Source organism: Clavelina lepadiformis, chromosome 9 (genome assembly GCF_947623445.1).
Source record: "Clavelina lepadiformis chromosome 9, kaClaLepa1.1, whole genome shotgun sequence".
Taxonomy (NCBI): domain Eukaryota; kingdom Metazoa; phylum Chordata; class Ascidiacea; order Aplousobranchia; family Clavelinidae; genus Clavelina; species Clavelina lepadiformis.
The window spans coordinates 8,070,864-8,098,462 of NC_135248.1; positions in this window are offsets into that span (position 1 = coordinate 8,070,864).

Below are 27,599 nucleotides of genomic sequence, written 5' to 3' on the forward strand. Positions count from 1 at the left end.
AGACTCTAATAAACATTTTGAGACCCGTTAGAACTTTTTGCAATGTGAATTGCACATTTGGCACCAAATAGATCACAAGGCACTTTTTAGGACCTATATAACTAATGTATAGTGCAAATTTTTTAGTTAAGTTCATTTAACGATAACAGACAAACCTTTTATTAGTTAACTGTTATACTTTTATTATTTACTTATTAGACTCTAATAAACATTTTGAGAGCCGTTAGAACTTTTTGCAATGTGAATTGCACATTTGGCACCATATAGTTTACAAGGCAATTTTTAGGACCTATATAACTAATGTATAGTGCAAATTTTTTAGTTAAGTTCCTTTAACGATAACAGACAAACCTTTTATTGGTTAACTGTTATACTTTTATTATTTACTTATTAGACTCTAATAAACATTTTGAGACCCGTTAGAACTTTTTGCAATGTGAATTGCACATTTGTCACCATATAGTTCACAAGGCACTTTTTAGGACCTATATAACTAATGCATAGTGCAAATGTTTTAGTTAAGTTCTTTTAACGATAACAGACAAACCTTTTATTGGTTAACTGTTATACTTTTATTATTTACTTATTAGACTCTAATAAACATTTTGAGACCCGTTAGAACTTTTTGCAATGTGAATTGCACATTTGGCACCATATAGTTTACAAGGCACTTTTTAGGACCTATATAACTAATGTATAGTGCAAATTTTTTAGTTAAGTTCCTTTAACGATAACAGACAAACCTTTTATTGGTTAACTGTTATACTTTTATTATTTACTTATTAGACTCTAATAAACATTTTGAGACCCGTTAGAACTTTTTGCAATGTGAATTGCACATTTGGCACCATATAGTTTACAAGGCACTTTTTAGGACCTATATAACTAATGTATAGTGCAAATTTTTTAGTTAAGTTCCTTTAACGATAACAGACAAACCTTTTCTTGGTTAACTGTTATACTTTTATTATTTACTTATTAGACTCTATTAAACATTTTGAGACCCGTTAGAACTTTTTGCAATGTGAATTGCACATTTGGCACCATATAGTTCACAAGGCACTTTTTAGGACCTATATAACTAATGCATAGTGCAAATGTTTTAGTTAAGTTCTTTTAACGATAACAGACAAACCTTTTATTGGTTAACTGTTATACTTTTATTATTTACTTATTAGACTCTAATAAACATTTTGAGACCCGTTAGAACTTTTTGCAATGTGAATTGCACATTTGGCACCATATAGTTCACAAGGCACTTTTTAGGACCTATATAACTAATGTATAGTGCAAATTTTTTAGTTAAGTTCCTTTAACGATAACAGACAAACCTTTTATTGGTTAACTGTTATACTTTTATTATTTACTTATTAGACTCTAATAAACATTTTGAGACCCGTTAGAACTTTTTGCAATGTGAATTGCACATTTGGCACCATATAGTTCACAAGGCACTTTTTAGGACCTATATAACTAATGTATAGTGCAAATTTTTTAGTTACGTTCTTTTAACGATAACAGACAAACCTTTTATTGGTTAACTGTTATACTTTTATTATTTACTTATTAGACTCTAATAAACATTTTGAGACCCGTTAGAACTTTTTGCAATGTGAATTGCACATTTGGCACCATATAGTTCACAAGGCACTTTTTAGGACCTATATAACTAATGTATAGTGCAAATTTTTTAGTTAAGTTCTTTTAACGATAACAGACAAACCTTTTATTGGTTAACTGTTATACTTTTATTATTTACTTATTAGACTCTAATAAACATTTTGAGACCCGTTAGAACTTTTTGCAATGTGAATTGCACATTTGGCACCAAATAGATCACAAGGCACTTTTTAGGACCTATATAACTAATGTATAGTGCAAATTTTTTAGTTAAGTTCATTTAACGATAACAGACAAACCTTTTATTAGTTAACTGTTATACTTTTATTATTTACTTATTAGACTCTAATAAACATTTTGAGACCCGTTAGAACTTTTTGCAATGTGAATTGCACATTTGTCACCATATAGTTCACAAGGCACTTTTTAGGACCTATATAACTAATGCATAGTGCAAATGTTTTAGTTAAGTTCTTTTAACGATAACAGACAAACCTTTTATTGGTTAACTGTTATACTTTTATTATTTACTTATTAGACTCTAATAAACATTTTGAGACCCGTTAGAACTTTTTGCAATGTGAATTGCACATTTGGCACCATATAGTTCACAAGGCACTTTTTAGGACCTATATAACTAATGTATAGTGCAAATTTTTTAGTTAAGTTCCTTTAACGATAACAGACAAACCTTTTATTGGTTAACTGTTATACTTTTATTATTTACTTATTAGACTCTAATAAACATTTTGAGACCCGTTAGAACTTTTTGCAATGTGAATTGCACATTTGTCACCATATAGTTCACAAGGCACTTTTTAGGACCTATATAACTAATGCATAGTGCAAATGTTTTAGTTAAGTTCTTTTAACGATAACAGACAAACCTTTTATTGGTTAACTGTTATACTTTTATTATTTACTTATTAGACTCTAATAAACATTTTGAGACCCGTTAGAACTTTTTGCAATGTGAATTGCACATTTGGCACCATATAGTTCACAAGGCACTTTTTAGGACCTATATAACTAATGTATAGTGCAAATTTTTTAGTTAAGTTCCTTTAACGATAACAGACAAACCTTTTATTGGTTAACTGTTATACTTTTATTATTTACTTATTAGACTCTAATAAACATTTTGAGACCCGTTAGAACTTTTTGCAATGTGAATTGCACATTTGGCACCATATAGTTCACAAGGCACTTTTTAGGACCTATATAACTAATGTATAGTGCAAATTTTTTAGTTAAGTTCCTTTAACGATAACAGACAAACCTTTTCTTGGTTAACTGTTATACTTTTATTATTTACTTATTAGACTCTATTAAACATTTTGAGACCCGTTAGAACTTTTTGCAATGTGAATTGCACATTTGGCACCATATAGTTCACAAGGCACTTTTTAGGACCTATATAACTAATGTATAGTGCAAATTTTTTAGTTAAGTTCCTTTAACGATAACAGACAAACCTTTTATTGGTTAACTGTTATACTTTTATTATTTACTTATTAGACTCTAATAAACATTTTGAGACCCGTTAGAACTTTTTGCAATGTGAATTGCACATTTGGCACCATATAGTTCACAAGGCACTTTTTAGGACCTATATAACTAATGTATAGTGCAAATTTTTTAGTTACGTTCTTTTAACGATAACAGACAAACCTTTTATTGGTTAACTGTTATACTTTTATTATTTACTTATTAGACTCTAATAAACATTTTGAGACCCGTTAGAACTTTTTGCAATGTGAATTGCACATTTGGCACCATATAGTTCACAAGGCACTTTTTAGGACCTATATAACTAATGTATAGTGCAAATTTTTTAGTTAAGTTCTTTTAACGATAACAGACAAACCTTTTATTGGTTAACTGTTATACTTTTATTATTTACTTATTAGACTCTAATAAACATTTTGAGACCCGTTAGAACTTTTTGCAATGTGAATTGCACATTTGGCACCAAATAGATCACAAGGCACTTTTTAGGACCTATATAACTAATGTATAGTGCAAATTTTTTAGTTAAGTTCATTTAACGATAACAGACAAACCTTTTATTAGTTAACTGTTATACTTTTATTATTTACTTATTAGACTCTAATAAACATTTTGAGACCCGTTAGAACTTTTTGCAATGTGAATTGCACATTTGTCACCATATAGTTCACAAGGCACTTTTTAGGACCTATATAACTAATGCATAGTGCAAATGTTTTAGTTAAGTTCTTTTAACGATAACAGACAAATCTTTTATTGGTTAACTGTTATACTTTTATTATTTACTTATTAGACTCTAATAAACATTTTGAGACCCGTTAGAACTTTTTGCAATGTGAATTGCACATTTGGCACCATATAGTTCACAAGGCACTTTTTAGGACCTATATAACTAATGTATAGTGCAAATTTTTTAGTTAAGTTCCTTTAACGATAACAGACAAACCTTTTATTGGTTAACTGTTATACTTTTATTATTTACTTATTAGACTCTAATAAACATTTTGAGACCCGTTAGAACTTTTTGCAATGTGAATTGCACATTTGGCCCCATATAGTTTACAAGGCACTTTTTAGGACCTATATAACTAATGTATAGTGCAAATTTTTTAGTTAAGTTCCTTTAACGATAACAGACAAACCTTTTATTGGTTAACTGTTATACTTTTATTATTTACTTATTAGACTCTAATAAACATTTTGAGACCCGTTAGAACTTTTTGCAATGTGAATTGCACATTTGGCACCATATAGTTCACAAGGCACTTTTTAGGACCTATATAACTAAAGTATAGTGCAAATTTTTTAGTTAAGTTCTTTTAACGATAACAGACAAACCTTTTATTGGTTAACTGTTATACTTTTATTATTTACTTATTAGACTCTAATAAACATTTTGAGACCCGTTAGAACTTTTTGCAATGTGAATTGCACATTTGGCACCATATAGTTCACAAGGCACTTTTTAGGACCTATATAACTAATGTATAGTGCAAATTTTTTAGTTAAGTTCCTTTAACGATAACAGACAAATCTTTTATTGGTTAACTGTTATACTTTTATTATTTACTTATTAGACTCTAATAAACATTTTGAGACCCGTTAGAACTTTTTGCAATGTGAATTGCACATTTGGCACCATATAGTTCACAAGGCACTTTTTAGGACCTATATAACTAATGTATAGTGCAAATTTTTTAGTTAAGTTCTTTTAACGATAACAGACAAACCTTTTATTGGTTAACTGTTATACTTTTATTATTTACTTATTAGACTCTAATAAACATTTTGAGACCCGTTAGAACTTTTTGCAATGTGAATTGCACATTTGGCACCAAATAGATCACAAGGCACTTTTTAGGACCTATATAACTAATGTATAGTGCAAATTTTTTAGTTAAGTTCATTTAACGATAACAGACAAACCTTTTATTAGTTAACTGTTATACTTTTATTATTTACTTATTAGACTCTAATAAACATTTTGAGACCCGTTAGAACTTTTTGCAATGTGAATTGCACATTTGTCACCATATAGTTCACAAGGCACTTTTTAGGACCTATATAACTAATGCATAGTGCAAATGTTTTAGTTAAGTTCTTTTAACGATAACAGACAAATCTTTTATTGGTTAACTGTTATACTTTTATTATTTACTTATTAGACTCTAATAAACATTTTGAGACCCGTTAGAACTTTTTGCAATGTGAATTGCACATTTGGCACCATATAGTTCACAAGGCACTTTTTAGGACCTATATAACTAATGTATAGTGCAAATTTTTTAGTTAAGTTCCTTTAACGATAACAGACAAACCTTTTATTGGTTAACTGTTATACTTTTATTATTTACTTATTAGACTCTAATAAACATTTTGAGACCCGTTAGAACTTTTTGCAATGTGAATTGCACATTTGGCCCCATATAGTTTACAAGGCACTTTTTAGGACCTATATAACTAATGTATAGTGCAAATTTTTTAGTTAAGTTCCTTTAACGATAACAGACAAACCTTTTATTGGTTAACTGTTATACTTTTATTATTTACTTATTAGACTCTAATAAACATTTTGAGACCCGTTAGAACTTTTTGCAATGTGAATTGCACATTTGGCACCATATAGTTCACAAGGCACTTTTTAGGACCTATATAACTAAAGTATAGTGCAAATTTTTTAGTTAAGTTCTTTTAACGATAACAGACAAACCTTTTATTGGTTAACTGTTATACTTTTATTATTTACTTATTAGACTCTAATAAACATTTTGAGACCCGTTAGAACTTTTTGCAATGTGAATTGCACATTTGGCACCATATAGTTCACAAGGCACTTTTTAGGACCTATATAACTAATGTATAGTGCAAATTTTTTAGTTAAGTTCCTTTAACGATAACAGACAAATCTTTTATTGGTTAACTGTTATACTTTTATTATTTACTTATTAGACTCTAATAAACATTTTGAGACCCGTTAGAACTTTTTGCAATGTGAATTGCACATTTGGCACCATATAGTTCACAAGGCACTTTTTAGGACCTATATAACTAATGTATAGTGCAAATTTTTTAGTTAAGTTCCTTTAACGATAACAGACAAACCTTTTATTGGTTAACTGTTATACTTTTATTATTTACTTATTAGACTCTAATAAACATTTTGAGACACGTTAGAACTTTTTGCAATGTGAATTGCACATTTGGCACCATACAGTTCACAAGGCACTTTTTAGGACCTATATAACTAATGTATAATGCAAATGTTTTAGTTAAGTTCTTTTAACGATAACAGATAAACCTTTTATTGGTTAACTGTTATACTTTTATTATTTACTTATTAGACTCTAATAAACATTTTGAGACCCGTTAGAACTTTTTGCAATGTGAATTGCACATTTGGCACCAAATAGATCACAAGGCACTTTTTAGGACCTATATAACTAATGTATAGTGCAAATTTTTTAGTTAAGTTCTTTTAACGATAACAGACAAACCTTTTATTAGTTAACTGTTATACTTTTATTATTTACTTATTAGACTCTAATAAACATTTTGAGACCCGTTAGAATGTTTTGCAAAGTGAATTGCACATTTGGCACCATATAGTTCACAAGGCACTTTTTAGGACCTATATAACTAATGTATAGTGCAAATGTTTTAGTTAAGTTCTTTTAAAGATAACAGACAAACCTTTTATTGGTTAACTGTTATACTTTTATTATTTACTTATTAGACTCTATTAAACATTTTGAGACCCGTTAGAACTTTTTGCAATGTGAATTGCACATTTGGCACCATATAGTTCACAAGGCACTTTTTAGGACCGATATAACTAATGTATAGTGCAAATTTTTTAGTTAAGTTCCTTTAAAGATAACAGACAAACCTTTTATTGGTTAACTGTTATACTTTTATTATTTACTTATTAGACTCTAATAAACATTTTGAGACCCGTTAGAACTTTTTGCAATGTGAATTGCACATTTGGCACCATATAGTTCACAAGGCACTTTTTAGGACCTATATAACTAATGCATAGTGCAAATGTTTTAGTTAAGTTCCTTTAACGATAACAGACAAACCTTTTATTGGTTAACTGTTATACTTTTATTATTTACTTATTAGACTCTAATAAACATTTTGAGACCCGTTAGAACTTTTTGCAATGTGAATTGCACATTTGGCACCATATAGTTCACAAGGCACTTTTTAGGACCTATATAACTAATGTATAGTGCAAATTTTTTAGTTAAGTTCCTTTAACGATAACAGACAAACCTTTTATTGGTTAACTGTTATACTTTTATTATTTACTTATTAGACTCTAATAAACATTTTGAGACCCGTTAGAACTTTTTGCAATGTGAATTGCACATTTGGCACCATATAGTTCACAAGGCACTTTTTAGGACCTATATAACTAATGCATAGTGCAAATGTTTTAGTTAAGTTCTTTTAACGATAACAGACAAACCTTTTATTGGTTAACTGTTATACTTTTATTATTTACTTATTAGACTCTAATAAACATTTTGAGACCAGTTAGAACTTTTTGCAATGTGAATTGCACATTTGGCACCATATAGTTCACAAGGCACTTTTTAGGACCTATATAACTAATGTATAGTGCAAATTTTTTAGTTAAGTTCCTTTAACGATAACAGACAAACCTTTTATTGGTTAACTGTTATACTTTTATTATTTACTTATTAGACTCTAATAAACATTTTGAGACACGTTAGAACTTTTTGCAATGTGAATTGCACATTTGGCACCATACAGTTCACAAGGCACTTTTTAGGACCTATATAACTAATGCATAATGCAAATGTTTTAGTTAAGTTCTTTTAACGATAACAGATAAACCTTTTATTGGTTAACTGTTATACTTTTATTATTTACTTATTAGACTCTAATAAACATTTTGAGACCCGTTAGAACTTTTTGCAATGTGAATTGCACATTTGGCACCAAATAGATCACAAGGCACTTTTTAGGACCTATATAACTAATGTATAGTGCAAATTTTTTAGTTAAGTTCTTTTAACGATAACAGACAAACCTTTTATTAGTTAACTGTTATACTTTTATTATTTACTTATTAGACTCTAATAAACATTTTGAGACCAGTTAGAATGTTTTGCAAAGTGAATTGCACATTTGGCACCATATAGTTCACAAGGCACTTTTTAGGACCTATATAACTAATGTATAGTGCAAATGTTTTAGTTAAGTTCTTTTAACGATAACAGACAAACCTTTTATTGGTTAACTGTTATACTTTTATTATTTACTTATTAGACTCTAATAAACATTTTGAGACCCGTTAGAACTTTTTGCAATGTGAATTGCACATTTGGCACCATATAGTTCACAAGGCACTTTTTAGGACCTATATAACTAATGTATAGTGCAAATTTTTTAGTTAAGTTCCTTTAACGATAACAGACAAACCTTTTATTGGTTAACTGTTATACTTTTATTATTTACTTATTAGACTCTAATAAACATTTTGAGACCCGTTAGAACTTTTTGCAATGTGAATTGCACATTTGGCACCATATAGTTCACAAGGCACTTTTTAGGACCTATATAACTAATGCATAGTGCAAATGTTTTAGTTAAGTTCTTTTAACGATAACAGACAAACCTTTTATTGGTTAACTGTTATACTTTTATTATTTACTTATTAGACTCTATTAAACATTTTGAGACCCGTTAGAACTTTTTGCAATGTGAATTGCACATTTGGCACCATATAGTTCACAAGGCACTTTTTAGGACCGATATAACTAATGTATAGTGCAAATTTTTTAGTTAAGTTCCTTTAAAGATAACAGACAAACCTTTTATTGGTTAACTGTTATACTTTTATTATTTACTTATTAGACTCTAATAAACATTTTGAGACCCGTTAGAACTTTTTGCAATGTGAATTGCACATTTGGCACCATATAGTTCACAAGGCACTTTTTAGGACCTATATAACTAATGCATAGTGCAAATGTTTTAGTTAAGTTCCTTTAACGATAACAGACAAACCTTTTATTGGTTAACTGTTATACTTTTATTATTTACTTATTAGACTCTAATAAACATTTTGAGACCCGTTAGAACTTTTTGCAATGTGAATTGCACATTTGGCACCATATAGTTCACAAGGCACTTTTTAGGACCTATATAACTAATGTATAGTGCAAATTTTTTAGTTAAGTTCCTTTAACGATAACAGACAAACCTTTTATTGGTTAACTGTTATACTTTTATTATTTACTTATTAGACTCTAATAAACATTTTGAGACACGTTAGAACTTTTTGCAATGTGAATTGCACATTTGGCACCATATAGTTCACAAGGCACTTTTTAGGACCTATATAACTAATGCATAGTGCAAATGTTTTAGTTAAGTTCTTTTAACGATAACAGACAAACCTTTTATTGGTTAACTGTTATACTTTTATTATTTACTTATTAGACTCTAATAAACATTTTGAGACCCGTTAGAACTTTTTGCAATGTGAATTGCACATTTGGCACCATATAGTTCACAAGGCACTTTTTAGGACCTATATAACTAATGTATAGTGCAAATTTTTTAGTTAAGTTCCTTTAACGATAACAGACAAACCTTTTATTGGTTAACTGTTATACTTTTATTATTTACTTATTAGACTCTAATAAACATTTTGAGACCCGTTAGAACTTTTTGCAATGTGAATTGCACATTTGGCACCATATAGTTCACAAGGCACTTTTTAGGACCTATATAACTAATGCATAGTGCAAATGTTTTAGTTAAGTTCTTTTAACGATAACAGACAAACCTTTTATTGGTTAACTGTTATACTTTTATTATTTACTTATTAGACTCTATTAAACATTTTGAGACCCGTTAGAACTTTTTGCAATGTGAATTGCACATTTGGCACCATATAGTTCACAAGGCACTTTTTAGGACCGATATAACTAATGTATAGTGCAAATTTTTTAGTTAAGTTCCTTTAAAGATAACAGACAAACCTTTTATTGGTTAACTGTTATACTTTTATTATTTACTTATTAGACTCTAATAAACATTTTGAGACCCGTTAGAACTTTTTGCAATGTGAATTGCACATTTGGCACCATATAGTTCACAAGGCACTTTTTAGGACCTATATAACTAATGCATAGTGCAAATGTTTTAGTTAAGTTCCTTTAACGATAACAGACAAACCTTTTATTGGTTAACTGTTATACTTTTATTATTTACTTATTAGACTCTAATAAACATTTTGAGACCCGTTAGAACTTTTTGCAATGTGAATTGCACATTTGGCACCATATAGTTCACAAGGCACTTTTTAGGACCTATATAACTAATGTATAGTGCAAATTTTTTAGTTAAGTTCCTTTAACGATAACAGACAAACCTTTTATTGGTTAACTGTTATACTTTTATTATTTACTTATTAGACTCTAATAAACATTTTGAGACACGTTAGAACTTTTTGCAATGTGAATTGCACATTTGGCACCATATAGTTCACAAGGCACTTTTTAGGACCTATATAACTAATGCATAGTGCAAATGTTTTAGTTAAGTTCTTTTAACGATAACAGACAAACCTTTTATTGGTTAACTGTTATACTTTTATTATTTACTTATTAGACTCTAATAAACATTTTGAGACCCGTTAGAACTTTTTGCAATGTGAATTGCACATTTGGCACCAAATAGATCACAAGGCACTTTTTAGGACCTATATAACTAATGTATAGTGCAAATTTTTTAGTTAAGTTCATTTAACGATAACAGACAAACCTTTTATTAGTTAACTGTTATACTTTTATTATTTACTTATTAGACTCTAATAAACATTTTGAGACCCGTTAGAACTTTTTGCAATGTGAATTGCATATTTGGCACCATATAGTTTACAAGGCACTTTTTAGGACCTATATAACTAATGTATAGTGCAAATTTTTTAGTTAAGTTCCTTTAACGATAACAGACAAACCTTTTATTGGTTAACTGTTATACTTTTATTATTTACTTATTAGACTCTAATAAACATTTTGAGACCCGTTAGAACTTTTTGCAATGTGAATTGCACATTTGTCACCATATAGTTCACAAGGCACTTTTTAGGACCTATATAACTAATGCATAGTGCAAATGTTTTAGTTAAGTTCTTTTAACGATAACAGACAAACCTTTTATTGGTTAACTGTTATACTTTTATTATTTACTTATTAGACTCTAATAAACATTTTGAGACCCGTTAGAACTTTTTGCAATGTGAATTGCACATTTGGCACCATATAGTTCACAAGGCACTTTTTAGGACCTATATAACTAATGCATAGTGCAAATGTTTTAGTTAAGTTCCTTTAACGATAACAGACAAACCTTTTATTGGTTAACTGTTATACTTTTATTATTTACTTATTAGACTCTAATAAACATTTTGAGACCCGTTAGAACTTTTTGCAATGTGAATTGCACATTTGGCACCATATAGTTCACAAGGCACTTTTTAGGACCTATATAACTAATGTATAGTGCAAATTTTTTAGTTAAGTTCCTTTAACGATAACAGACAAACCTTTTATTGGTTAACTGTTATACTTTTATTATTTACTTATTAGACTCTAATAAACATTTTGAGACCCGTTAGAACTTTTTGCAATGTGAATTGCACATTTGGCACCATATAGTTCACAAGGCACTTTTTAGGACCTATATAACTAATGTATAGTGCAAATTTTTTAGTTAAGTTCCTTTAACGATAACAGACAAACCTTTTATTGGTTAACTGTTATACTTTTATTATTTACTTATTAGACTCTAATAAACATTTTGAGACCCGTTAGAACTTTTTGCAATGTGAATTGCACATTTGGCACCATATAGTTCACAAGGCACTTTTTAGGACCTATATAACTAATGCATAGTGCAAATGTTTTAGTTAAGTTCTTTTAACGATAACAGACAAACCTTTTATTGGTTAACTGTTATTCTTTTATTATTTACTTATTAGACTCTAATAAACATTTTGAGACCCGTTAGAACTTTTTGCAATGTGAATTGCACATTTGGCACCAAATAGATCACAAGGCACTTTTTAGGACCTATATAACTAATGTATAGTGCAAATTTTTTAGTTAAGTTCATTTAACGATAACAGACAAACCTTTTATTAGTTAACTGTTATACTTTTATTATTTACTTATTAGACTCTAATAAACATTTTGAGACCCGTTAGAACTTTTTGCAATGTGAATTGCATATTTGGCACCATATAGTTTACAAGGCACTTTTTAGGACCTATATAACTAATGTATAGTGCAAATTTTTTAGTTAAGTTCCTTTAACGATAACAGACAAACCTTTTATTGGTTAACTGTTATACTTTTATTATTTACTTATTAGACTCTAATAAACATTTTGAGACCCGTTAGAACTTTTTGCAATGTGAATTGCACATTTGTCAACATATAGTTCACAAGGCACTTTTTAGGACCTATATAACTAATGCATAGTGCAAATGTTTTAGTTAAGTTCTTTTAACGATAACAGACAAACCTTTTATTGGTTAACTGTTATACTTTTATTATTTACTTATTAGACTCTAATAAACATTTTGAGACCCGTTAGAACTTTTTGCAATGTGAATTGCACATTTGGCACCATATAGTTCACAAGGCACTTTTTAGGACCTATATAACTAATGTATAGTGCAAATTTTTTAGTTAAGTTCCTTTAACGATAACAGACAAACCTTTTATTGGTTAACTGTTATACTTTTATTATTTACTTATTAGACTCTAATAAACATTTTGAGACCCGTTAGAGCTTTTTGCAATGTGAATTGCACATTTGGCACCATATAGTTCACAAGGAACTTTTTAGGACCTATATAACTAATGCATAGTGCAAATGTTTTAGTTAAATTCTTTTAACGATAACAGACAAACCTTTTATTGGTTAATTGTTATACTTTTATTATTTACTTATTAGACTCTAATAAACATTTTGAGACCCGTTAGAACTTTTTGCAATGTGAATTGCACATTTGGCACCATATAGTTTACAAGGCACTTTTTAGGACCTATATAACTAATGTATAGTGCAAATTTTTTAGTTAAGTTCCTTTAACGATAACAGACAAACCTTTTATTGGTTAACTGTTATACTTTTATTATTTACTTATTAGACTCTATTAAACATTTTGAGACCCGTTAGAACTTTTTGCAATGTGAATTGCACATTTGGCACCATATAGTTCACAAGGCACTTTTTAGGACCTATATAACTAATGCATAGTGCAAATGTTTTAGTTAAATTCTTTTAACGATAACAGACAAACCTTTTATTGGTTAACTGTTATACTTTTATTATTTACTTATTAGACTCTAATAAACATTTTGAGACCCGTTAGAACTTTTTGCAATGTGAATTGCACATTTGGCACCATATAGTTTACAAGGCACTTTTTAGGACCTATATAACTAATGTATAGTGCAAATTTTTTAGTTAAGTTCCTTTAACGATAACAGACAAACCTTTTATTGGTTAACTGTTATACTTTTATTATTTACTTATTAGACTCTAATAAACATTTTGAGACCCGTTAGAACTTTTTGCAATGTGAATTGCACATTTGGCACCATATAGTTCACAAGGCACTTTTTAGGACCTATATAACTAATGTATAGTGCAAATGTTTTAGTTAAGTTCTTTTAACGATAACAGACAAACCTTTTATTGGTTAACTGTTATACTTTTATTATTTACTTATTAGACTCTAATAAACATTTTGAGACCCGTTAGAACTTTTTGCAATGTGAATTGCACATTTGGCACCATATAGTTCACAAGGCACTTTTTAGGACCTATATAACTAATGTATAGTGCAAATTTTTTAGTTAAGTTCCTTTAACGATAACAGACAAACCTTTTATTGGTTAACTGTTATACTTTTATTATTTACTTATTAGACTCTAATAAACATTTTGAGACCCGTTAGAACTTTTTGCAATGTGAATTGCACATTTGGCACCATATAGTTCACAAGGCACTTTTTAGGACCTATATAACTAAAGTATAGTGCAAATTTTTTAGTTAAGTTCTTTTAACGATAACAGACAAACCTTTTATTGGTTAACTGTTATACTTTTATTATTTACTTATTAGACTCTAATAAACATTTTGAGACCCGTTAGAACTGTTTGCAATGTGAATTGCACATTTGGCACCATATAGTTCACAAGGCACTTTTTAGGACCTATATAACTAATGTATAGTGCAAATTTTTTAGTTAAGTTCCTTTAACGATAACAGACAAATCTTTTATTGGTTAACTGTTATACTTTTATTATTTACTTATTAGACTCTAATAAACATTTTGAGACCCGTTAGAACTTTTTGCAATGTGAATTGCACATTTGGCACCATATAGTTCACAAGGCACTTTTTAGGACCTATATAACTAATGTATAGTGCAAATTTTTTAGTTAAGTTCCTTTAACGATAACAGACAAACCTTTTATTGGTTAACTGTTATACTTTTATTATTTACTTATTAGACTCTAATAAACATTTTGAGACACGTTAGAACTTTTTGCAATGTGAATTGCACATTTGGCACCATATAGTTCACAAGGCACTTTTTAGGACCTATATAACTAATGCATAATGCAAATGTTTTAGTTAAGTTCTTTTAACGATAACAGACAAACCTTTTATTGGTTAACTGTTATACTTTTATTATTTACTTATTAGACTCTAATAAACAATTTGAGACCCGTTAGAACTTTTTGCAATGTGAATTGCACATTTGGCACCAAATAGATCACAAGGCACTTTTTAGGACCTATATAACTAATGTATAGTGCAAATTTTTTAGTTAAGTTCATTTAACGATAACAGACAAACCTTTTATTAGTTAACTGTTATACTTTTATTATTTACTTATTAGACTCTAATAAACATTTTGAGACCCGTTAGAACTTTTTGCAATGTGAATTGCATATTTGGCACCATATAGTTTACAAGGCACTTTTTAGGACCTATATAACTAATGTATAGTGCAAATTTTTTAGTTAAGTTCCTTTAACGATAACAGACAAACCTTTTATTGGTTAACTGTTATACTTTTATTATTTACTTATTAGACTCTAATAAACATTTTGAGACCCGTTAGAACTTTTTGCAATGTGAATTGCACATTTGTCACCATATAGTTCACAAGGCACTTTTTAGGACCTATATAACTAATGCATAGTGCAAATGTTTTAGTTAAGTTCTTTTAACGATAACAGACAAACCTTTTATTGGTTAACTGTTATACTTTTATTATTTACTTATTAGACTCTAATAAACATTTTGAGACCCGTTAGAACGTTTTGCAATGTGAATTGCACATTTGGCACCATATAGTTCACAAGGCACTTTTTAGGACCTATATAACTAATGCATAGTGCAAATGTTTTAGTTAAGTTCCTTTAACGATAACAGACAAACCTTTTATTGGTTAACTGTTATACTTTTATTATTTACTTATTAGACTCTAATAAACATTTTGAGACCCGTTAGAACTTTTTGCAATGTGAATTGCACATTTGGCACCATATAGTTCACAAGGCACTTTTTAGGACCTATATAACTAATGTATAGTGCAAATTTTTTAGTTAAGTTCCTTTAACGATAACAGACAAACCTTTTATTGGTTAACTGTTATACTTTTATTATTTACTTATTAGACTCTAATAAACATTTTGAGACCCGTTAGAACTTTTTGCAATGTGAATTGCACATTTGGCACCATATAGTTCACAAGGCACTTTTTAGGACCTATATAACTAATGTATAGTGCAAATTTTTTAGTTAAGTTCCTTTAACGATAACAGACAAACCTTTTATTGGTTAACTGTTATACTTTTATTATTTACTTATTAGACTCTAATAAACATTTTGAGACCCGTTAGAACTTTTTGCAATGTGAATTGCACATTTGGCACCATATAGTTCACAAGGCACTTTTTAGGACCTATATAACTAATGCATAGTGCAAATGTTTTAGTTAAGTTCTTTTAACGATAACAGACAAACCTTTTATTGGTTAACTGTTATTCTTTTATTATTTACTTATTAGACTCTAATAAACATTTTGAGACCCGTTAGAACTTTTTGCAATGTGAATTGCACATTTGGCACCAAATAGATCACAAGGCACTTTTTAGGACCTATATAACTAATGTATAGTGCAAATTTTTTAGTTAAGTTCATTTAACGATAACAGACAAACCTTTTATTAGTTAACTGTTATACTTTTATTATTTACTTATTAGACTCTAATAAACATTTTGAGACCCGTTAGAACTTTTTGCAATGTGAATTGCATATTTGGCACCATATAGTTTACAAGGCACTTTTTAGGACCTATATAACTAATGTATAGTGCAAATTTTTTAGTTAAGTTCCTTTAACGATAACAGACAAACCTTTTATTGGTTAACTGTTATACTTTTATTATTTACTTATTAGACTCTAATAAACATTTTGAGACCCGTTAGAACTTTTTGCAATGTGAATTGCACATTTGTCAACATATAGTTCACAAGGCACTTTTTAGGACCTATATAACTAATGCATAGTGCAAATGTTTTAGTTAAGTTCTTTTAACGATAACAGACAAACCTTTTATTGGTTAACTGTTATACTTTTATTATTTACTTATTAGACTCTAATAAACATTTTGAGACCCGTTAGAACTTTTTGCAATGTGAATTGCACATTTGGCACCATATAGTTCACAAGGCACTTTTTAGGACCTATATAACTAATGTATAGTGCAAATTTTTTAGTTAAGTTCCTTTAACGATAACAGACAAACCTTTTATTGGTTAACTGTTATACTTTTATTATTTACTTATTAGACTCTAATAAACATTTTGAGACCCGTTAGAGCTTTTTGCAATGTGAATTGCACATTTGGCACCATATAGTTCACAAGGAACTTTTTAGGACCTATATAACTAATGCATAGTGCAAATGTTTTAGTTAAATTCTTTTAACGATAACAGACAAACCTTTTATTGGTTAATTGTTATACTTTTATTATTTACTTATTAGACTCTAATAAACATTTTGAGACCCGTTAGAACTTTTTGCAATGTGAATTGCACATTTGGCACCATATAGTTTACAAGGCACTTTTTAGGACCTATATAACTAATGTATAGTGCAAATTTTTTAGTTAAGTTCCTTTAACGATAACAGACAAACCTTTTATTGGTTAACTGTTATACTTTTATTATTTACTTATTAGACTCTATTAAACATTTTGAGACCCGTTAGAACTTTTTGCAATGTGAATTGCACATTTGGCACCATATAGTTCACAAGGCACTTTTTAGGACCTATATAACTAATGCATAGTGCAAATGTTTTAGTTAAGTTCTTTTAACGATAACAGACAAACCTTTTATTGGTTAACTGTTATACTTTTATTATTTACTTATTAGACTCTAATAAACATTTTGAGACCCGTTAGAACTTTTTGCAATGTGAATTGCACATTTGGCACCATATAGTTTACAAGGCACTTTTTAGGACCTATATAACTAATGTATAGTGCAAATTTTTTAGTTAAGTTCCTTTAACGATAACAGACAAACCTTTTATTGGTTAACTGTTATACTTTTATTATTTACTTATTAGACTCTAATAAACATTTTGAGACCCGTTAGAACTTTTTGCAATGTGAATTGCACATTTGGCACCATATAGTTCACAAGGCACTTTTTAGGACCTATATAACTAATGTATAGTGCAAATGTTTTAGTTAAGTTCTTTTAACGATAACAGACAAACCTTTTATTGGTTAACTGTTATACTTTTATTATTTACTTATTAGACTCTAATAAACATTTTGAGACCCGTTAGAACTTTTTGCAATGTGAATTGCACATTTGGCACCATATAGTTCACAAGGCACTTTTTAGGACCTATATAACTAATGTATAGTGCAAATTTTTTAGTTAAGTTCCTTTAACGATAACAGACAAACCTTTTATTGGTTAACTGTTATACTTTTATTATTTACTTATTAGACTCTAATAAACATTTTGAGACCCGTTAGAACTTTTTGCAATGTGAATTGCACATTTGGCACCATATAGTTCACAAGGCACTTTTTAGGACCTATATAACTAAAGTATAGTGCAAATTTTTTAGTTAAGTTCTTTTAACGATAACAGACAAACCTTTTATTGGTTAACTGTTATACTTTTATTATTTACTTATTAGACTCTAATAAACATTTTGAGACCCGTTAGAACTGTTTGCAATGTGAATTGCACATTTGGCACCATATAGTTCACAAGGCACTTTTTAGGACCTATATAACTAATGTATAGTGCAAATTTTTTAGTTAAGTTCCTTTAACGATAACAGACAAATCTTTTATTGGTTAACTGTTATACTTTTATTATTTACTTATTAGACTCTAATAAACATTTTGAGACCCGTTAGAACTTTTTGCAATGTGAATTGCACATTTGGCACCATATAGTTCACAAGGCACTTTTTAGGACCTATATAACTAATGTATAGTGCAAATTTTTTAGTTAAGTTCCTTTAACGATAACAGACAAACCTTTTATTGGTTAACTGTTATACTTTTATTATTTACTTATTAGACTCTAATAAACATTTTGAGACACGTTAGAACTTTTTGCAATGTGAATTGCACATTTGGCACCATATAGTTCACAAGGCACTTTTTAGGACCTATATAACTAATGCATAATGCAAATGTTTTAGTTAAGTTCTTTTAACGATAACAGACAAACCTTTTATTGGTTAACTGTTATACTTTTATTATTTACTTATTAGACTCTAATAAACAATTTGAGACCCGTTAGAACTTTTTGCAATGTGAATTGCACATTTGGCACCAAATAGATCACAAGGCACTTTTTAGGACCTATATAACTAATGTATAGTGCAAATTTTTTAGTTAAGTTCTTTTAACGATAACAGACAAACCGTTTATTAGTTAACTGTTATACTTTTATTATTTACTTATTAGACTCTAATAAACATTTTGAGACCCGTTAGAACTTTTTGCAATGTGAATTGCACATTTGGCACCATATAGTTCACAAGGCACTTTTTAGGACCTATATAACTAATGTATAGTGCAAATGTTTTAGTTAAGTTCTTTTAACGATAACAGACAAACCTTTTATTGGTTAACTGTTATACTTTTATTATTTACTTATTAGACTCTAATAAACATTTTGAGAACCGTTAGAACTTTTTGCAATGTGAATTGCACATTTGGCACCATATAGTTTACAAGGCACTTTTTAGGACCTATATAACTAATGTATAGTGCAAATTTTTTAGTTAAGTTCCTTTAACGATAACAGACAAACCTTTTATTGGTTAACTGTTATACTTTTATTATTTACTTATTAGACTCTAATAAATATTTTGAGACCCGTTAGAACTTTTTGCAATGTGAATTGCACATTTGGCACCATATAGTTCACAAGGCACTTTTTAGGACCTATATAACTAATGCATAGTGCAAATGTTTTAGTTAAGTTCTTTTAACGATAACAGACAAACCTTTTATTGGTTAACTGTTATACTTTTATTATTTACTTATTAGACTCTAATAAACATTTTGAGACCCGTTAGAACTTTTTGCAATGTGAATTGCACATTTGGCACCATATAGTTCACAAGGCACTTTTTAGGACCTATATAACTAAAGTATAGTGCAAATTTTTTAGTTAAGTTCTTTTAACGATAACAGACAAACCTTTTATTGGTTAACTGTTATACTTTTATTATTTACTTATTAGACTCTAATAAACATTTTGAGACCCGTTAGAACTGTTTGCAATGTGAATTGCACATTTGGCACCATATAGTTCACAAGGCACTTTTTAGGACCTATATAACTAATGTATAGTGCAAATTTTTTAGTTAAGTTCCTTTAACGATAACAGACAAATCTTTTATTGGTTAACTGTTATACTTTTATTATTTACTTATTAGACTCTAATAAACATTTTGAGACCCGTTAGAACTTTTTGCAATGTGAATTGCACATTTGGCACCATATAGTTCACAAGGCACTTTTTAGGACCTATATAACTAATGTATAGTGCAAATTTTTTAGTTAAGTTCCTTTAACGATAACAGACAAACCTTTTATTGGTTAACTGTTATACTTTTATTATTTACTTATTAGACTCTAATAAACATTTTGAGACACGTTAGAACTTTTTGCAATGTGAATTGCACATTTGGCACCATATAGTTCACAAGGCACTTTTTAGGACCTATATAACTAATGCATAATGCAAATGTTTTAGTTAAGTTCTTTTAACGATAACAGACAAACCTTTTATTGGTTAACTGTTATACTTTTATTATTTACTTATTAGACTCTAATAAACAATTTGAGACCCGTTAGAACTTTTTGCAATGTGAATTGCACATTTGGCACCAAATAGATCACAAGGCACTTTTTAGGACCTATATAACTAATGTATAGTGCAAATTTTTTAGTTAAGTTCTTTTAACGATAACAGACAAACCTTTTATTAGTTAACTGTTATACTTTTATTATTTACTTATTAGACTCTAATAAACATTTTGAGACCCGTTAGAACTTTTTGCAATGTGAATTGCACATTTGGCACCATATAGTTCACAAGGCACTTTTTAGGACCTATATAACTAATGTATAGTGCAAATGTTTTAGTTAAGTTCTTTTAACGATAACAGACAAACCTTTTATTGGTTAACTGTTATACTTTTATTATTTACTTATTAGACTCTAATAAACATTTTGAGAACCGTTAGAACTTTTTGCAATGTGAATTGCACATTTGGCACCATATAGTTTACAAGGCACTTTTTAGGACCTATATAACTAATGTATAGTGCAAATTTTTTAGTTAAGTTCCTTTAACGATAACAGACAAACCTTTTATTGGTTAACTGTTATACTTTTATTATTTACTTATTAGACTCTAATAAACATTTTGAGACCCGTTAGAACTTTTTGCAATGTGAATTGCACATTTGGCACCATATAGTTCACAAGGCACTTTTTAGGACCTATATAACTAATGCATAGTGCAAATGTTTTAGTTAAGTTCTTTTAACGATAACAGACAAACCTTTTATTTGTTAACTGTTATACTTTTATTATTTACTTATTAGACTCTAATAAACATTTTGAGACCCGTTAGAACTTTTTGCAATGTGAATTGCACATTTGGCACCATATAGTTCACAAGGCACTTTTTAGGACCTATATAACTAATGTATAGTGCAAATTTTTTAGTTAAGTTCCTTTAACGATAACAGACAAACCTTTTATTAGTTAACTGTTATACTTTTATTATTTACTTATTAGACTCTAATAAACATTTTGAGACCCGTTAGAACTTTTTGCAATGTGAATTGCACATTTGGCACCATATAGTTCACAAGGCACTTTTTAGGACCTATATAACTAATGTATAGTGCAAATTTTTTAGTTAAGTTCCTTTAACGATAACAGACAAACCTTTTATTGGTTAACTGTTATACTTTTATTATTTACTTATTAGACTCTAATAAACATTTTGAGACCCGTTAGAACTTTTTTCAATGTGAATTGCACATTTGGCACCATATAGTTCACAAGGCACTTTTTAGGACCTATATAACTAATGTATAGTGCAAATGTTTTAGTTAAGTTCCTTTAACAATAACAGACAAACCTTTTATTGGTTAACTGTTATACTTTTATTATTTATTTATTAGACTCTAATAAACATTTTGAGACACGTTAGAACTTTTTGCAATGTGAATTGCACATTTGGCACCATATAGTTCACAAGGCACTTTTTAGGACCTATATAACTAATGTATAGTGCAAATTTTTTAGTTAAGTTCTTTTAACGATAACAGACAAACCTTTTATTGGTTAACTGTTATACTTTTATTATTTACTTATTAGACTCTAATAAACATTTTGAGACCCGTTAGAACTTTTTGCAATGTGAATTGCACATTTGGCACCATATAGTTCACAAGGCACTTTTTAGGACCTATATAACTATTGTATAGTGCAAATTTTTTAGTTAAGTTCTTTTATCGATAACAGACAAACCTTTTATTGGTTAACTGTTATACTTTTATTATTTACTTATTAGACTCTAATAAACATTTTGAGACCCGTTAGAACTTTTTGCAATGTGAATTGCACATTTGGCACCAAATAGATCACAAGGCACTTTTTAGGACCTATATAACTAATGTATAGTGCAAATTTTTTAGTTAAGTTCATTTAACGATAACAGACAAACCTTTTATTAGTTAACTGTTATACTTTTATTATTTACTTATTAGACTCTAATAAACATTTTGAGACCCGTTAGAACTTTTTGCAATGTGAATTGCATATTTGGCACCATATAGTTTACAAGGCACTTTTTAGGACCTATATAACTAATGTATAGTGCAAATTTTTTAGTTAAGTTCCTTTAACGATAACAGACAAACCTTTTATTGGTTAACTGTTATACTTTTATTATTTACTTATTAGACTCTAATAAACATTTTGAGACCCGTTAGAACTTTTTGCAATGTGAATTGCACATTTGTCAACATATAGTTCACAAGGCACTTTTTAGGACCTATATAACTAATGCATAGTGCAAATGTTTTAGTTAAGTTCTTTTAACGATAACAGACAAACCTTTTATTGGTTAACTGTTATACTTTTATTATTTACTTATTAGACTCTAATAAACATTTTGAGACCCGTTAGAACTTTTTGCAATGTGAATTGCACATTTGGCACCATATAGTTCACAAGGCACTTTTTAGGACCTATATAACTAATGTATAGTGCAAATTTTTTAGTTAAGTTCCTTTAACGATAACAGACAAACCTTTTATTGGTTAACTGTTATACTTTTATTATTTACTTATTAGACTCTAATAAACATTTTGAGACCCGTTAGAGCTTTTTGCAATGTGAATTGCACATTTGGCACCATATAGTTCACAAGGAACTTTTTAGGACCTATATAACTAATGCATAGTGCAAATGTTTTAGTTAAATTCTTTTAACGATAACAGACAAACCTTTTATTGGTTAATTGTTATACTTTTATTATTTACTTATTAGACTCTAATAAACATTTTGAGACCCGTTAGAACTTTTTGCAATGTGAATTGCACATTTGGCACCATATAGTTTACAAGGCACTTTTTAGGACCTATATAACTAATGTATAGTGCAAATTTTTTAGTTAAGTTCCTTTAACGATAACAGACAAACCTTTTATTGGTTAACTGTTATACTTTTATTATTTACTTATTAGACTCTATTAAACATTTTGAGACCCGTTAGAACTTTTTGCAATGTGAATTGCACATTTGGCACCATATAGTTTACAAGGCACTTTTTAGGACCTATATAACTAATGTATAGTGCAAATTTTTTAGTTAAGTTCCTTTAACGATAACAGACAAACCTTTTATTGGTTAACTGTTATACTTTTATTATTTACTTATTAGACTCTATTAAACATTTTGAGACCCGTTAGAACTTTTTGCAATGTGAATTGCACATTTGGCACCATATAGTTCACAAGGCACTTTTTAGGACCTATATAACTAATGTATAGTGCAAATGTTTTAGTTAAGTTCTTTTAACGATAACAGACAAACCTTTTATTGGTTAACTGTTATACTTTTATTATTTACTTATTAGACTCTAATAAACATTTTGAGACCCGTTAGAACTTTTTGCAATGTGAATTGCACATTTGGCACCATATAGTTCACAAGGCACTTTTTAGGACCTATATAACTAATGTATAGTGCAAATTTTTTAGTTAAGTTCCTTTAACGATAACAGACAAACCTTTTATTGGTTAACTGTTATACTTTTATTATTTACTTATTAGACTCTAATAAACATTTTGAGACCCGTTAGAACTGTTTGCAATGTGAATTGCACATTTGGCACCATATAGTTCACAAGGCACTTTTTAGGACCTATATAACTAATGTATAGTGCAAATTTTTTAGTTAAGTTCCTTTAACGATAACAGACAAATCTTTTATTGGTTAACTGTTATACTTTTATTATTTACTTATTAGACTCTAATAAACATTTTGAGACCCGTTAGAACTTTTTGCAATGTGAATTGCACATTTGGCACCATATAGTTCACAAGGCACTTTTTAGGACCTATATAACTAATGTATAGTGCAAATTTTTTAGTTAAGTTCCTTTAACGATAACAGACAAACCTTTTATTGGTTAACTGTTATACTTTTATTATTTACTTATTAGACTCTAATAAACATTTTGAGACACGTTAGAACTTTTTGCAATGTGAATTGCACATTTGGCACCATATAGTTCACAAGGCACTTTTTAGGACCTATATAACTAATGCATAATGCAAATGTTTTAGTTAAGTTCTTTTAACGATAACAGACAAACCTTTTATTGGTTAACTGTTATACTTTTATTATTTACTTATTAGACTCTAATAAACAATTTGAGACCCGTTAGAACTTTTTGCAATGTGAATTGCACATTTGGCACCAAATAGATCACAAGGCACTTTTTAGGACCTATATAACTAATGTATAGTGCAAATTTTTTAGTTAAGTTCTTTTAACGATAACAGACAAACCTTTTATTAGTTAACTGTTATACTTTTATTATTTACTTATTAGACTCTAATAAACATTTTGAGACCCGTTAGAACTTTTTGCAATGTGAATTGCACATTTGGCACCATATAGTTCACAAGGCACTTTTTAGGACCTATATAACTAATGTATAGTGCAAATGTTTTAGTTAAGTTCTTTTAACGATAACAGACAAACCTTTTATTGGTTAACTGTTATACTTTTATTATTTACTTATTAGACTCTAATAAACATTTTGAGAACCGTTAGAACTTTTTGCAATGTGAATTGCACATTTGGCACCATATAGTTTACAAGGCACTTTTTAGGACCTATATAACTAATGTATAGTGCAAATTTTTTAGTTAAGTTCCTTTAACGATAACAGACAAACCTTTTATTGGTTAACTGTTATACTTTTATTATTTACTTATTAGACTCTAATAAACATTTTGAGACCCGTTAGAACTTTTTGCAATGTGAATTGCACATTTGGCACCATATAGTTCACAAGGCACTTTTTAGGACCTATATAACTAATGCATAGTGCAAATGTTTTAGTTAAGTTCTTTTAACGATAACAGACAAACCTTTTATTGGTTAACTGTTATACTTTTATTATTTACTTATTAGACTCTAATAAACATTTTGAGACCCGTTAGAACTTTTTGCAATGTGAATTGCACATTTGGCACCATATAGTTCACAAGGCACTTTTTAGGACCTATATAACTAATGTATAGTGCAAATTTTTTAGTTAAGTTCCTTTAACGATAACAGACAAACCTTTTATTGGTTAACTGTTATACTTTTATTATTTACTTATTAGACTCTAATAAACATTTTGAGACCCGTTAGAACTTTTTGCAATGTGAATTGCACATTTGGCACCATATAGTTCACAAGGCACTTTTTAGGACCTATATAACTAATGTATAGTGCAAATTTTTTAGTTAAGTTCCTTTAACGATAACAGACAAACCTTTTATTGGTTAACTGTTATACTTTTATTATTTACTTATTAGACTCTAATAAACATTTTGAGACCCGTTAGAACTTTTTTCAATGTGAATTGCACATTTGGCACCATATAGTTCACAAGGCACTTTTTAGGACCTATATAACTAATGTATAGTGCAAATTTTTTAGTTAAGTTCCTTTAACAATAACAGACAAACCTTTTATTGGTTAACTGTTATACTTTTATTATTTATTTATTAGACTCTAATAAACATTTTGAGACACGTTAGAACTTTTTGCAATGTGAATTGCACATTTGGCACCATATAGTTCACAAGGCACTTTTTAGGACCTATATAACTAATGTATAGTGCAAATTTTTTAGTTAAGTTCTTTTAACGATAACAGACAAACCTTTTATTGGTTAACTGTTATACTTTTATTATTTACTTATTAGACTCTAATAAACATTTTGAGACCCGTTAGAACTTTTTGCAATGTGAATTGCACATTTGGCACCATATAGTTCACAAGGCACTTTTTAGGACCTATATAACTAATGTATAGTGCAAATTTTTTAGTTAAGTTCTTTTATCGATAACAGACAAACCTTTTATTGGTTAACTGTTATACTTTTATTATTTACTTATTAGACTCTAATAAACATTTTGAGACTCGTTAGAACTTTTTGCAATGTGAATTGCACATTTGGCACCATATAGTTCACAAGGCACTTTTTAGGACCTATATAACTAATGTATAGTGCAAATTTTTTAGTTAAGTTCTTTTAACGATAACAGACAAACCTTTTATTGGTTAACTGTTATACTTTTATTATTTACTTATTAGACTCTATTAAACATTTTGAGACACGTTAGAACTTTTTGCAATGTGAATTGCACATTTGGCACCATATAGTTCACAAGGCACTTTTTAGGACCTATATAACTAATGTATAGTGCAAATTTTTTAGTTAAGTTCCTATAACGATAACAGACAAACCTTTTATTGGTTAACTGTTATACTTTTATTATTTACTTATTAGACTCTAATAAACATTTTGAGACACGTTAGAACTTTTTGCAATGTGAATTGCACATTTGGCACCATATAGTTCACAAGGCACTTTTTAGGACCTATATAACTAATGTATAGTGCAAATTTTTTAGTTAAGTTCTTTTAACGATAACAGACAAACCTTTTATTGCTTAACTGTTATACTTTTATTATTTACTTATTAGACTCTAATAAACATTTTGAGACCCGTTAGAACTTTTTGCAATGTGAATTGCACATTTGGCACCATATAGTTCACAAGGCTCTTTTTAGGACCTATATAACTAATGTATAGTGCAAATTTTTTAGTTAAGTTCCTTTAACGATAACAGACAAACCTTTTATTGGTTAACTGTTATACTTTTATTATTTACTTATTAGACTCTAATAAACATTTTGAGACCCGTTAGAACTTTTTGCAATGTGAATTGCACATTTGGCACCATATAGTTCACAAGGAACTTTTTAGGACCTATATAACTAATGCATAGTGCAAATGTTTTAGTTAAGTTCTTTTAACGATAACAGACAAACCTTTTATTAGTTAACTGTTATACTTTTATTATTTACTTATTAGACTCTAATAAACATTTTGAGACCCGTTAGAACCTTTTGCAATGTGAATTGCACATTTGACACCATATAGTTCACAAGGCACTTTTTAGGACCTATATAACTAATGTATAGTGCAAATTTTTTTGTTAAGTTCTTTTATCGATAACAGACAAATCTTT